The sequence below is a fragment of the Hetaerina americana genome, unplaced genomic scaffold, assembly GCF_022747635.1.
Source record: "Hetaerina americana unplaced genomic scaffold, ioHetAmer1.1.p SCAF_4, whole genome shotgun sequence".
NCBI classification, from domain to species: domain Eukaryota; kingdom Metazoa; phylum Arthropoda; class Insecta; order Odonata; family Calopterygidae; genus Hetaerina; species Hetaerina americana.
In genome coordinates this window covers 43,182,213-43,195,151 of record NW_027286985.1, presented here as the reverse complement: position 1 = coordinate 43,195,151, position 12,939 = coordinate 43,182,213, and the positions used below count along the sequence as shown (strand labels likewise).

The 12,939-nt window shown below is 37.4% G+C and overlaps 1 protein-coding gene across 3 annotated transcripts in view; it reads left to right on the top strand.

Annotated features, from left to right (window-relative positions):
* The window catches only part of LOC139691872 (uncharacterized), a 694,584-nt gene that overhangs the window by 487,957 nt on the left and 193,688 nt on the right, over positions 1 to 12,939 (top strand). The window lies entirely within an intron of this gene.

Sequence of the window (12,939 nt, the reverse complement as noted above, 5' to 3'; positions counted from 1 at the left end):
TTTAGATTTTGGTCTATTGCAGGGTACTGGTGTGGATTTGTGGATGGCATATTTAGATAAAGGTTTGGCTCATTTAAAAGTAACTGATGGACAATTAAGTAATATGTTTGCAGCTGTTTTTTGGCTTGTCAGAATGGAGAAGAGGTCTTTGAGATTATGCTTGAGGGACTGAATTCCTGAGCTGTATGTTTTGGAAATGGAGAGTATGTGGGAGTCAGTGTATTAGGAAGGATTGGGCAGATGACGTCTCAAAGGTATTTTTATTGAGAAGGGATTCAGAGTAACATCGATGTAGGAGAGCATTATGTAGATCGTGGAGGAATGTGCCCAGGGAGTTTGGGTTATTACAGATATGGTGACCATGGGCAAAGATTGAGTATGGAAGAGAGCATTTAGTGTGCGATATTTTGCAGCTGTTTTGTGGAGGTATTGTTGTTTGTTAGTGGGTTTAATGCGGAGTGAGCTATGGAAGGTTATTGGTATTAGAACGTAGATTTAAGGAAAAGGAATGGGAACGCATACAAAATTGCTTGGTGCATCAGCCCAGTAAGTCAAAAATCCTTATCTGAAATCCCTTCATATGGTCACCCAGCATTATCCCTGTAAATATACTGGCTCCCTATTTATTGCATGGCAACTGTTTAGCCTCTACATTGTATCCTTTATTTTTCTGTTTTTCAAAATTATTCGCTAAACAAATAAATTGCCTCTTGAAGCATTATTTTTTGATTATTTGTGTGCAATGACAGCAATAATAATTATTATCCAGAAGATGAATTAATTGACAGAAAATTATTCATGGAATATTGATTTATCAAAGGGCAAGAAAAACACAAGTGAATGATATCTTCAGAAGTTTATACAATTGTGACATACATACCATAAGCTGATAACTTAGAATTTCCAAGAATTTGATGTTTAATTATAAATGAAAATCAGGATTTAACACATAATTAATTATATTATTATTTATTACAAGGTAATCTACCAGTTAAGGTAGGTTTTGTATAGACACAATTTGCCAAACGATTTCTCTCTTGTCTCTCCCAAAAGATCACCACCCAAAATCCTACTCTAGAAGAAGCCCCCCTTCAACTCCATGTACTTACTGTCTCCCTTCATCCCATCCAACATCCCTATCCTACATATTCCAACCCCTTCCTCATTTGCCTAACATTCTCCCCTCTATCAAAGTCTTCAGAATCCCTTTGCCAATCAATATGCTTTAAATCAATTTTTCATACCTCCATATGATTTCTCCTAAAAGTTCCCCCTCCTTCCCCACCATAACTAGGACCTCCTCATTTATTTCCCTTTCTGTCCCCTTAACCTTCAACATCCTTCTCCACACTCACATCCAAAAAGCCTCCAATCTATGCCCATCATTCTGTTAAATGACCATGTTTCTGTGCCATACAAAATTATGCTCCATATCCAAATTTTAATGAGCCATTTCTTAACATCCATACTCAATGTCCCTGTCATCAATTCTCTCCTCCTCGTGAAAGCTTCTTTGCCTAATGCAATTCTTCTCCTTATGTCTCCACTACTTTTACTATTTTAGTTCAGAACACTTACAAGATAGGTAAACTGTTCCACCTGCTTTAGTTTTTGCCCTCCTATTTAAAATTCTACTTAGCAATTCTCTTTCTGGAAAACCGTATAACCTTTGTTTTCTTTATATTTATTCTCATCCCATATCTTTCACACTGAATTTCCAATTCACTCAGCAATGCTTGCAACCCCTTGGCTGACTGAGAATATAAAGTTTGGTCATGAGCAAACATAACTGATTTTAAGAATTCCTTGCCGGCTTTCATTCCTACCTCCAGTTCTTCCCATGCCACTTTAATCATTTTCTCTGCATATATGTTGAACAGCACCGGTGATAATGGAAAACCCTGCCTTACTCCCCTTCTTAACACCGTCCTTCTGGGCTCTCAATCCCCCACTGCAGCTTAGTAATCTCAGACATATGCAGGTTGTGCATTAGTCTCTTATAACTCCAATTTGCTCCTATTTTCTGCAATATATTCATCAGTTTTTCCCAATTCACTCTTATCAAATGCCAAGATCTACAAATTTGGCAAACACATCCTGATTGTATTCTATGTTTTTGCTCTTTAGTGATCTCATTACTGCAATAGTATCAAGTGTACCTCTCCCCTTCCTGAAACCAAACTTATCATCACCTAAGTAATCATTTTCTCTCCTCTCCATCCTCTTGCTGATGATCCTGAGAACCACTTTAGCTTTGTGCGTAATCAAACTAATTGATCTTTAGACCTCAAATATAGAGCTGTCTTCATCTTTTTTGGAATAGTATCTAAGAATGATCTTAAAAAGTCTTCGGGCCAAATTCCTCTTTCATAACTACTATTAATTAGTCCTTAAAAACTCTCCCTCCAACATTTTCCTAGATCTTTAAGTAGTTCCACAGGAATTTTGTCTTTCCACACGGTCTTATTTGATTTCATTTACCTTAATTCCCTTTCTGACTCACCATTGAGTAAGCCTGGCTCCCAGCGAACCTCATGTTATGTTCACTTTCTATGTCTGACCTTCTTGACCTAAGTTCTTTACCATACAGTTCTTCTATGCATATATTCCCCCCATCTCTCTTGGATCTTTTCTGGTTCAAATAATAATAATGTTGGATATGGTTTATTAAATATTTATTTCAAGATGTCCCTGGATAAAAAAATGCAACTATGAGTAGGTATACTACAAAGAATATGATTAGATGCAAGTAGATATAATTCCTAGAGTAAAGAGATATCCATTTGTATACACTAAATAAGTGTGCAACAAAAGGAGCCCTTACAATGACAGAAGTTCATTAATTAAGCTTATTAAGTGATCAATGACTGAAATTACATTGAATACCTGCTAGCTTTTCACAATTGCATTTCACAACACATACTTGTAATGCTATTGTGAAGTTTTGGAACCCAAATATTACCAATATTTATTGTGTGAAAAATGTATACTATGCACCATATGTATGTCATATATAAATTTATCAAGTAACAGGAATGGCATAACAGCATCATATATAATCTCAAGGAAGAAGACCCTAAGGCCAATAAAAATAATTACGAAGAACCTTTCCTCCAAACATTTCACTGATGAAGAAAACAACATTTTGAACAAAGGCCTAAAACATTGCCTCCCATACAAATATCCCCCCACCGAAGATTTAGTTGTGGACATAGAATTGCACATTAAACACCTTAAAGATACCGAGAAACAATTCGTAAGACATGCCTGCCAATTACAGTTGGAACGCAACAGCACCAAACTTAACACTAGACCGCATAACGATCCGTTAGAACGCGCACTCATAAAGGAACTTAGAAATAAAGATTGTTATTACATTAATGCCGACAAAGGTAACACCACAGTTATTATGCAACAAACATTATTACATATATTCAACAAACTCCCCCCCACCTACGGACCATCACTTAACCCCTCCCCCCCTGCCCCTCCAGGTATATATACCTCACCCCTCCCCCCTCGACCTGAACACCCACTTGACTTTGGACAGTGCCTGGTGCACATTCCTCCTCCAAGTTCAAGTGCCCTATTTGATTTTCTCCCCGTTGATGGTCACCTGGTGACCGAAATACTGGTATAGGAGTTCTTCGTAATTATTTTTATTGGCCTTAGGATCTTCTTCCTTGAGATTATTTCTTTAACAGCCAATAGCTCCACATCCTCCATTTTGAGCATCATATATGTATAAAATGAGCAATAAGCTCATCATCAATATAAGCAACTGAGTGACTCAGCAGGAATCAATATCACCAATATTAAAAACAATAGAAACAGTAACAATCCAACAAAAGTAAAATTTCCCTGTGTGACATACCTTCCCTCTGGAAGATATTAAAAAGGTATGCATATAATCCTTCATACATATGAAGGGCTGGCTGTCTCATTTGGCTTTCTCAGTTAAGAAGGGCAAAATATTATCATCAATTAGGGGTAAAGTATTTGCTAGTACATAGATAGATGGATAGAGGTCTTTATTTGGGCGAAATTTAGACCTAATTGAGACATATACTATTAAGGAAATCAGGAGTTGACTTTCCTATGAACAGCAGTACATATCACCTTTTTGATCTTGGATAGCAGACTGATATTTGTTGATAACATTTACTTTCAGTTCATTAAATGCAGATGATCATTCATTTTCCCTTTCCTTTTGAAGCATAGCTTCATTCCAAACATTAATGACCCTAGGAACTCACTTCCTTGCCTACCATCATCAGTTTGTCTTGATATTTATACAAATTAGCATAATGTGTGTTCTTCAATCAACACTTCTTACACGTCTATGGTACCCCAAGGAAGGTGCTTATTGTCCTCTTTGCTATGATCTTTGCCACTTCAGTGCCAGCATGAGCTCAATGATGTTGAATTCCCATTCATGAAATCCTGTTGATAATTGCTTCAAAAACATTATTTACTCAAAGATTCAGTCAAAAAATCACAACCTGTTAGCTGTATAAGTGTCTCATGATGACAAGCCATCTTAGCAGTCTTATAATAAGTGCACAAGCTTACTAAAAACCAGGACTGTATATAGTAGAATCTCTTCTATTAAATCATGTCAAAATCAATCTGAATTCTATCATTTTCAAGTTACTATGTAGCTATCACTAGGGTCCCTGTATAAACCCCTAGTGTCCAGGAGGATAAAGTTTTAATTTAATGGTAGTGTCCTTTAAACATATCCTTTTTAGCTCAGACTACTGTTAAAATGGTCTCTCACTATTTCATTTCCACTGCTGCCAAGTCACAAAGGTTAGGTTGTTCTCATAACTTAATAAGAAATCCATTCACTGCTTTTTCACCAAAAGGGCATAATTATTATGAACTTGGTTATTATTCAGATCTACGTGCCAACCATAGGGCAGAAGAAATTGGTAGGGTGTATGATCAATTAGATGAAATAGTTGTGGATTTTCCTGGAAGGAAACATTTGATAGTGATGTGGCATTGGAGTGCAATAATAGGTAAATGAAGAGATGATATTTAGGATGAACTACTTAAGGATATAGGAAAATGTGTGAGGAAAAGTTTTTATGGACTAATTCATAGCATTCATAAGGGAGAAATTTGAGTTAAAGATTTCATTAGAGCAATGTTGTTTCCCATTTAAAAAATGGAACAGTCAACATATGTGAGGAATATACTGATAGAACAAAAGTGGGATTCTATGTGTACCCCTAGTAGTGCGCATGAAATCAAATTTTTGGACTAACAAAGTGGTGAATTTGAAGGAAAGGAAGAAGAGGTATGCATGATATCATTGCAGGGATGAGGTTACTAATAACAGGTAAAATAGAACAAAATCAGAATGTATTTGTTTATTTTTAGATTTTTGGAAGGCATTGGACTGAGAAATCTGAGTAGAACTAATGGATGTATTTCAAAAAATAGGAGTAGATTAGTGGAATAAGTGATTTATCGTCATTTTTATAGATGTGGGCTAAGAATAAATGGAAACAAAACCAAAATTATGTGGTTTTCATTTAATAAATAGGCTAGATTAAAAATAAAAATAGGAGTTCAGCTGAAGTAGTTGGAACAGTTCATCTATCTTGGAAGTGTTTTGGACCAAAATGGTCAAAGGGAAATGATAAGAAGAATTTTGTGCAAAGAAGCTTTCAAAAGGAAGAGGGCTTTGATAATAAGGACATTGAGTTAGGAGAATAAGAAAAGACTATTGAAAACCTTGGTATGGATAGCACATGGTTTTTTGTGGCTTGAGAACTTGTTCATTGAAACGAGATAATAGACAAAGATAGAGGATTTTGAGAATTGAGAGTGGAGAGGGTTAAAAAGGTAACACAGACGGAGAGGAAAACAAATGAAGAAGTACCAAGCTTGGTGGGGAGTAGATAGTGTTTTTGGGAGTGATTCAAAAGAGGCAGGAGAGATGTATGCCTTTTGATTGGCAATAGAATACTGAAGACTATGACTGAGGCAAGGGCATCAGGCAAGTGAAGTAGGGATAGGAAAGAGGGATATAGGATGAAATGAAGGGAGATGAAATGTATGCAAAATTAAAGGAAAGGTAATTGTGCATGGAGTGTCAGGTTTTGCTCTTATTAGGCAAGACTTAGATATGTAGCAGTGTACAGTCTGAGTCCATCAAAAACCTGAAAAGAAAAATTAGACCATCATATAAATAAATATAAGAGGGAAATGTTTCATCTGTGACTTTATGAGACTGCTTCATGATTTAAAATAGCTCAAAAAATATGTCAATTCCACTTTTTTTAACATGTGCTTTTATGTGGAATTTACAAAGTTCTTTTAAATAAATCCTGCTGGCATGGCATATTTATATGTCCAGAGTCATAATATGACTACTCTAAAACTACTGGCAAGATTTCTCATCATAAAAATCATTGTTTATTTAGAATGATCTGGTACTTTCCCGGCGAATAATGTTGGACGACTCGGCCATCGAAACGTCAGCAAACCTACGAACGTGGACCCGGTGGGAGACCCGAATAATCTTGGAAAACGTTGTTTATTTGTTTCATTATTCATCTCACCAAGGTCACATAATCTTTAAAACTGAAAAATGTTTTGGATATTATGCTTCTGCCTTTGAAATTTCAGTACATTTTTGCATTCTAGGTCAAATAATAGACCTTTGTGATCTTTTTTCACTTCTGTGATTTCATCTCCTATTTTCTCTTAAATTCCTTGAAAACTGATAGTTTTTGGGATAAATGAATGAATTAATGAAATAATTTTCATATTTTCTGGCCTGTAAGATGAATAAGGCACGCAAGACATCCTGATTTTTCAGGTTAAAATTTACAAAAAATACTTCGATCAGACAGAAAAAGATCAAAGTATTTTGATGTAAACCCTTTACAAAACAAATTGAATTGTTACTTAAAAAAATAAGTCACCGCACGTATTTCAACATTTATTCATCATAGAATCTCAGAAATTTGATGTCACTTCTGCTAAATCATTTCTGCAGTATTTTCGCTGGGGCTTTCACTTTCCTCTTACATCTTCACTTCCCTGCAGCACATTTCTAATATATATATATATATATATATATATATATATATATATATATATATATATATATATATATATATATTTTTTTTTTTTTTTTTTTTTTTTTAAGGTAATCTCCGGTTAAGGTAGGTTTTTGGATGGACACAACTACCAAACAAATATTTTATTACTCCTAACAAAACACAAAATCCATCATCCTACTCTATATCAGGTCCCTCTTCATCTCTGAGTACTTTCTTCCTCCCTTCATCCCGTCCAACATCCCTATCCTGTTCCTTCCCTTTCCTCTTTTGCCCAACATTCTACCCTCTATCACAGTCTTCAACATCCCACTGCCGGTCAACACCCCCTTCATCCACTTTTCCTGCCTCCATAGGATTGCTCCCAACAAACCTCTCTCTTCGCCCACCATACCAAGTACTTCCTCATTTGTTTTCTTCTCTGTCTATTTCACCTTCTCCATTCTTCTCCACACCCACATTTCAAAAGCCTCCAATCTACGTCTATCCTCCTGCTTCAATGACCACATTTCCGCACCGTACATAGCTACGCTCCATATCAAAGTTTTTACGAGTCTTTTCTTAACATCCTTACTCAAATTCCCTGTCATCAACTCCCTCCTCCTTGTGAAAGCCTCTTTGCCTAGCGCAATTCTTCTCCTTACGTCCCTACTACTTTGACCGTGTTGGTCCAAAACACTACCGAGATACGTAAACTGTTCTACCTGCTCTAGTTTTTGCCCTCCTATTTTAATGTTAAGCTTGGCCTTTTTCTTTCTAGAAAATCGCATAACCTTTGTTTTATTAATATTGATTCTCATCCCATACCTGTCGCACTGAATTTCCAATTCACTCAGCAATGCTTGCAGCCCCTTGGCTGACTGACAAACTAAAGCTTAGTCATCAGCAAACCTAACTGATTTTACGAATGCCCCGCCCACTTTCATTCCTACCTTGAGTTCTTCCAATGCCTCTTAGATCATTTCCTCTGCATACAGGTTGAACAGCAACGGTGATAATGGGCAACCCTGCCTTACGCCCCTTCCTAACACTGTCCATCCTGACTCCCCGTTTCCCACCCGCACCTGAGCAGTCTGAGACATGTACAGGTTGCGGATTAGCCTCCTTTCCCTCCAATCTATTCCTATTTTCTGCAGAATACTCATTAGTTTTTCCCAATTCACTCTATCAAACGCTTTTTCGAAATCTACGAAACAGGCAAATACCTCCTGATTGTGTTCTATATTCCTCTCGATTAATAATCTCATTACTGCAATGGCATCATGTGTACCTCTCCCCTTCCTAAACCCAAACTGATCATCCCCTAAGTAATCATTTGCCCTACTCTCTATCCTTTTGTTTATGATCCTGAGAACAACTTTAGCTGTGTGGGATATCAAACTAATTGTCCTATAGTCCTCACAAGACGCGGCCTTTACCTTTTTTGGAGTAGGAACTAAAACTGATCTCACAAAGTCTTCCGGCCAGATTCCCTCCTCATAAATACTACGGATCAACCCATATAGCCTCTTCCTCCCACATTTTCCTAAGCATTTTAAAAGTTCCACGGGAATGTTATCTACCCCCACGGCCTTATTTAGTTTCATCTCCCTTAATGCCCTTTCTATCTCATTGTCTAGTATGCCTGGACCTAAGCTGTCTTTCTCTACGTCATTTTCTTTTTCAATGTCTAACTTTGTTGGTCTGAGTTCTTTACTATACAGTTCTTCTATATACTCCTTCCATCTCTCTTGGATCTTTCCTGCGTCAACTATTACCTTACCTGCCTTATCTCTAACTGTTAGCATAGCTCTTCCTTTCTTACTTCCCGATAACGATTTAACTTTGCTGTACAGCGCACCAATTTCACCCTTCCTCTGCAGACTTTCCATATCCTCGCACTGCGTCTTCCACCATGCTTCTTTTGCTTTATTTGTTGCCCGCCTCAATTTATTGTTCAATTCTTTGTAATTCATTTTGCCTAATTCTGTATTTATATTCTTCCATTTTCGCCACTTATCCATCTGTGTAATCATCTCATCCGTGATCCATGGTTTCCTAGTCCTTTTAGCATTAACGGTCCCAATAGTGTCTTTTGCGGCTTTAGACAACCCTTTCTTGATCATTTCCCATTTTTCTTCGATAGTACTAAGCCCTTTACCATCCTCCATGATTTTCTCTACCACCTGTTTGTACTCCTTCCTTTTCAACCCATTTAATGCTTCTACATTCCATTTTCTAACTCGCCGCCCCTGCCTTATCTTTTTGAAACGTACGCTACATTTCATAACAACTAAATTGTGTTCTGAGTCCGCATCCGCTCCCGGGAAGCTGTGGAAATTTATTACACTGTTCCTAAACCTGTGTCTAACCAGGATATAATCTAGCTGATATCTTCCTGAGTCACCTGGCATTTTCCATGTATACCTGCGTCTTTTGTGGTGTCTAAACCAAGTGTTGGTGATGACTAACCCCTGTCTCCCGCAGAACTCAACTGCTTTCTCCCCGCAGTCATTCCTCGTGCCTATACCGTAGTCCCCCACCTCATCACCATCTCTTCCTTCGCCTACCGTCGCATTCCAATCCCCCATCACTATCAAATGTTTCCCTGCAGGAACACACGCGATCATGTCCTCTAACTGATCATATATCCTATCGACCTCTTCTTCCTTATGGTTCCTCGGTGGCATGTATACCTGAATAATAACTAAGTTCGTCGGTTCTGCTTTTATCTCCACTAGTAGTATTCTATCCGTTACCTGCTCTATGTTGACTACGCTTCTTCCTACCTCTTCATTTAATACTATGGCAACCCCTCGTTGGCTCTCGTCCCCACCGCTGTATATTATTCTATACTTATCACTCCAGTAATCCCCGCTATCTTTCCATCTCACCTCGCATAGACCTAAAATATCTATATTTCCCCTTTCCATCTCTCGCTTAACATTCTCCAATTTCCCCGTCCTCATCATTTTCCTAACATTCCACGTTCCTATTCTAACTAATTTGGTCTTCTTCTCCTGCGTCTTCTGTCCTGCTGCTGCTGGTTTTCCCTTGCAAGGGTTTCGTGGGATGACGACCGCGGAAGCCTTGCCTCCCCCGCTGCCGGGCACGACACACGGCCGATTGGGCCAAGCCCCGTGGTTGCCAGGACTCAAAATATCTCTATTGTCCATCACATTGTTCTTGGGAATGATAATTGAGGTGGTTTTACGTTGCCTTCCTCAATAGTGTTTTTAACGTGACACCATCACTTACTGGCCGCCCCACTGGGGTCAGACGCCATTGCAGCTGCCTCACTGAGGAACAGACGCTGTGAGGACTACCTTTCGTCTGGCTCCTAACCTTTGACCTATCTGGCATGGGTGACCCTACCAGGAGCAATTTTTATTACTCCCGCCAGCACAGCTCTAGGGGTCATCGGAACGCACAAGCCCTTCCACCACGTCAAAGTTGTAGTCCGGGGAGGGATTTCTAATATAACATCTTTATATAGATATTATACACTCTCACTGTTAACTCTTCACCAGGATTTTTTAATCCCCAACATGCTGTTTCATTCTTCCCATCAGTGGGATATCATGAGTTGCTACCTCTTAACCTTTCTTTTGTATTCAAGTGGCAGTTTCAGTGGAAGATTTGACCATTTAGGAGCACATGAACATAAATTATTTTACTCATACATGCACCTGCATATCACTCATATCCATCTTTTGCTCCCTCTATTCTTGTAACATCTCAGTTGGAGGTGGAACACCTTACAACTACCTTTTTTCTGTTCTGAAGGGTAATTCACAACTTCAAGTTCAAATGCAATACTGTATGATAATCTTCTCTCTTAAAATCCCATGACTCTATAATCATTTTAACTTTTTATATGATGCTTGGTTTCTATTATTATTTTGATAATATCAAATACTGTATTAAAATCAACCATTTTTTATACCTCATCACACTCCCATACTACTCAAGGTTGAATGCTTGTAGATTACAAGTTTATTAGGAGAGATACAATATAAACATGTATTAACTGAGGAGACAATATATCTGCTACCCCAGCATGTATTGAGTTTTCAGTAGTACCACATGTGAGAAAAAACTAAGCGTGCAACATTGTATAAATTGAAACTTTATTTTGGGAATTAATTTTATTGACATATTAAAACTCTGTTGCTTACTTCTCATTCAAAGCAGTGATAATCATCAACATTTGTAATCAAGACTACCATTTTCTATGTCTCACGTGGGAAAAAAATCTTAATAGTAAATATTTTTCTATCAAATTGGCTTGCGCTTATTGGCTTAGGTTATACCTGCATATGTCCGAGGCCATAAGATGCAGGCTGATTTGAGAATGCATTTTGGAGTAAAAGAGTAAATTTTAGGGGATGGGAAATGCAATTATTCTTGGATTAACCTAATGATGATGAAATTAAGCCAATAGACAACTACTAATCCTTCAAAGGGTCTGCATTGACTACACAATTTTTGCAGTTAAACCTGAACCAAGATTTGCATATCCAACATTTCCTTTGCCTTTGTTAGCCATGATTTACAGTAGTTGATGAAAAGTTGACTTTAGATATTTAACCCTCCTTACAGAACTTAGTGTCGTCTGGTCCAATTTCAGCAACAGAAAAAACTGGCATGGTAGTTCATATGCTGTGTAAGGAACTTAAGTTGGAATTGTGAACATTTTAGACATGTGTGCCAGGCTGAGAAGTTCATATTTTGAGAGTGTGCTGCCATGAAAGACATGATGATGGAAAAAATTTAAATAAGTCCCATCTCCCTAACCAACCTTGCTCTCCAATCATCCTTAAAGCATTCTAGATAACATCTGACCAGTGGAATCGAAGCTTATACCTAATTGTATACTACTCACAAAGCTAGAAGCATATGGCATTAATAAAAATATCCCGGGCTAAATTATAGACTTTTTGAATGGGCAGGTGCAAAGAGTAGCCATAGATGGAGTTAACTCTAATGCAGTAAAAGTCACTTTGAGTGTTCCCTAGGGAAGTGTTATCAGAATTCTTCTATTCCTTCTTTACGTTAATGATATTAACTCCATAGCCACTAGTAAAATACATATATTTGCAGAAAATAAAGTGGCTTACAGAGATATACATAATCCTGAAGTTAAAGCAGCTTTAGCAAATGGCCTAAATATTTTACAACACTGGTGTGACGCTTGGCAATTAGAATTGAACTTTAAAAAGTGCACTGTGATGAATTTTTGGAGAAAGAGAATTCCCTCGCAAATGCATACTGCATCAGGAACTCCGAATTGGAATTTGTGGACTCGATTAAATACTTAGGCGTTACCCTCACTCACAGACTCTTCTGGGTGAAACACACATAAACACATACACATACATGAACAGGGAATAGGACAAGCTAACAAAAAATTAGGATTTATTAGAAGAATACCAGGCAAATGTCATAATAAAGTTAAAGAGAAATGATATCTTTTTTATTAGAGGAACTAGGCAGGGAATCAACCACTGAGCGAAGGTTACATTATGGATTAAATCTCTTTGATAAATTGGAAGGATGCCTCTTCAGCAAATATGTTTAAAATATGCTATTAGTCCCATCATATTATGGTAGGTGATATCATGTCAATAAAATTCGAGATATTAATGTAGAACAGATAGATTTTAAATGCCATATTTTTCACAAACCATAAGGGATATACGAGGGTGGTCTGAAAAGTTTCCGACCTAAAAAAGATACCAGACATTTTTTCTGAAATTTTCTGTGTCAGAAACTTTTCAGACCACCCATGTATATGGTAATCTATCCCAGTCTACATTATGAAATGCTTTCTTCACAATCTAAAATAATAAAAGTTTTTTGGTCTTTTTCCTGTCTTAAC